This window comes from Myotis davidii, unplaced genomic scaffold (assembly GCF_000327345.1).
Source record: "Myotis davidii unplaced genomic scaffold, ASM32734v1 scaffold507, whole genome shotgun sequence".
Lineage (NCBI taxonomy): Eukaryota > Metazoa > Chordata > Mammalia > Chiroptera > Vespertilionidae > Myotis > Myotis davidii.
Genome location: NW_006298968.1, coordinates 232467 through 235503, shown reverse-complemented (window position 1 = coordinate 235503; position 3037 = coordinate 232467). Strand labels below are relative to the sequence as shown.

Genomic DNA, 3037 nt, shown 5'->3' with positions numbered 1-3037 from the left:
GCAGTGGCTGTGAAGGTCGCCACAGCAACCCAGCGCTGACTACAGGACTGACTTGCGGTTGGTCGAGCCTCCGGTCATTATGGACCCAGGGTTTTTATATATTAGGATCTTATTCAAATGTATAGTGCCTATACATAACAAATGGTAGCTCAACACATACTGAATTGAATAACTCAAAGGTTTTATCCTATTGATGGCAATTCCAGATCAAATAAGAAAGGATGATGAGGATATTACAAGAAAAAAACTATTTTTGGTAAGGTGGAACCTCATACAGGAAGCTTGAATCAAAGCATGCAATTTCCCCCTATTCCAACCAATATTAATGCCAACCCTTTATGTGATGGAAATTATCCCAATATTTTTCCTTCTTGTGTTTCTACCGATTTTCTTTCATTGGTTGTAAGCTCTATATCGTTAATGCTATGTGACAGTAGACAACACTATCTTAGGAAAAGTTAATGACATTGATTTATAAAACCCATGGAGACACACAAAAGGTTCATTTTATTTCTCCAAACAAGTCATGATTGTTTTCTGAGATTACATGAGTTTAGAAGATATCTAGTATCTCTATTCAATAGTCTAATTTTTCAAGTACAATATATATAATTTTTTATTTTCCAAGTTCTCATGTTGTATTTCGCATGTTTGTGTTCTATTTCCTACAAAAATCCCTCAAGGTTAAAACTGTTATTAATGTACATATTCTAACACATTTAACCTTTTCATTTAACCCTTCTGCCAGAATTGTTCTGGACACTGACATTTTGATTATAGAAAAGAGAAAATAGATTTGGACACAGCTAAAAGCACAATCTGTACGTTTATACGATATCTGCTGTGCACTGTCTCACATCTCTTTAACCTCCAATTCCAGCTACCACTCTGGTGAACAGTCTGGGCAGGTTTCCCCCTATTCTGTGCTGACAGTGCCTCACTCAAGCTTGGACCAAGGATCTGGCTTCCTGTCTCAAGGCTTCTCTGATGTGGCAATGAGTGAGGTTCTCCCAGCTTTGCAACCACAGGGCTTGGGGAATTAACACCAATGGGAGCAGTTCTCAACATGCAGGAGATGGGTGCGGAGAGAGAAATGCTTTTCTTTGTCAACCCTCAGGCAGACAGTTCCAACACAAAATTTAGTAAGAATCCTGAGAAGGTTCTTCACTAAGAAACTGTTAATAGTGGTGGACACTTGATAACACTACCTTATTTTGCTTGAATTTTCTCTCCCCTTCCCCCATCTCACTCCTCTCTCTCGTTCCTGCTCCCTGGGATTACATTCCCAAATAGAATATGTCTGCCTCGGTCTCAGGCTCTGCTTTCAAGAATAATGTATATTAAGAAGACTGTAGGTAAGTAGGCTGTTGGTAGATTATATAATGCAGGAATATGATTTCCCTCCACTCCGCACATGCTACAAAGAAACATTCCGTTGGCAGTAGTTTATGGTAATTTTGATGATTTTCCATCTTTTTACTTTTTTGGAAGGTCACCATCCATCCTGAAGCTGGACGACCTAAAGAAAAACAGTGGTAGAAATTACCTTCTAATTGAATAGGCAGACTTCTCTGTGATGATACTCTAAGGCGTTTCTCTTTGTGAGGGGACCCTCAGCAATTTGGTTAGATATTCCAGTCTGATAAGGAGAAGCCCTCAGTGTATTTAATCAGAAAAACTTTTTGTTGCTTTGGAAAAAACCTTATCACATTTCTTATTCCCCTTGGTAAAAGCCTAGAGCTTTTATTACTATAATAATCCTTTTTTGCTGAGAAACTCAAGCATACCTTAAAAATGTAAAAATTACTAGAATACAATCAGGGCTTTTTATTCATGTAAAACTGAAGAAATACCTTGAAAGATATAGGGGTTATTAGCAATAAATTAAGGTTGTCCAATGCCAGCTCTGAGAAAAATGTTAACAATTAGAAATTTTTACAAATTCAAGATATTGAAGAAACAGCAGAGAACAAAATTGGTAAATTCCCCTCCCCTCTAACCAGAAAGTGAAACAATAAATAAATTAAATAACTAAAATACATAGCATTTCAAATAAAAGGTATAGATAAAAATAAATGGGTGAAGGTGGTCAAAGTACAAACTTCATTTATAAAATAAAAAATCCCTAGAGATATAATGTACAGCATGGTGACTAAAGTTAACAGTACTATAGTGTATATTTGAAAGTTGCAGAGAGTAGATCTTAAAAGTTCTCATCACAAGTAAAAACATTTTATAACTGTGTGATGATCATTTCTCTATATATTCAAATATAGAATCATGTTTTATAACTGAAACAACTATAATGTATGTCAATTATCTATAATAATAAAAGCGTAATATGCAAATCAACTGAATGACCGAACAACTGAACAGCAGAACAACTGTCTGGATGACCACACTATGACATGCACTGGCACCAGACCAGCCAAGGTGGGTGCAATACGATTGGTTGGGGGGCCCTGGCATTGCCACAGGATCGCCCCACAGAGGGAGGCCCCAGCCACCCTCTGCGGGGCAATCAATGGGGAGACTCCACAATTGATCGCTCCAAAGAGGGAGGCTCAGGCCAACCTCTGCACGGCATTTGATCACAGAGCCCTGATGGGTAGGACCTCCCTCTGCTGGGTGATCCATCGGGGAGCCCTGCAATAGATCACCCCAAAGAAGGAGGCCCAGGACACCAGCCAGTGACGCTGTGGTGGGTGTGCAGAGCTGGACAGAGATTGCACCCACGCCTGTCATCCACAGAGGGTCGTCCGCAGAGGGAGGCAACTGGTGGTGGTGGGGGGGAGCAGCGCTGCATAGATGGCAAGCACTGGCAGCAGCAGGGGCAGGGCAAGCTGCCGGCAGCCAGGAGAATGAAAGCCCTGATAGGCCCTGATTGCCAGCCAGGCCTAGCAACTCTACCCGAGGGGTCCCAGATTGTGAGAGGGCACAGGCCAGGCTGAGCTCCCCCCGGCCCCCGCACCCCCAGTGCACGAATTTTGTGCACTGGGCCTCTCTAGTATCTAAATAAAAAAATAAACTAGGGATG

General features: G+C 41.1%; 1 long non-coding RNA gene across 1 annotated transcript in view; it reads right to left on the bottom strand.

The window, feature by feature from the left end:
* Positions 1 to 488: 488 nt before the first annotated feature.
* Positions 489 to 3037, bottom strand: part of LOC107184788 — a 6603-nt gene continuing 4054 nt past the window's right edge. The window contains exon 2 of the long non-coding RNA XR_001515699.1: positions 489 to 1519. This is a non-coding gene — a long non-coding RNA (uncharacterized LOC107184788). The remainder of the gene's footprint in view (positions 1520 to 3037) is intronic.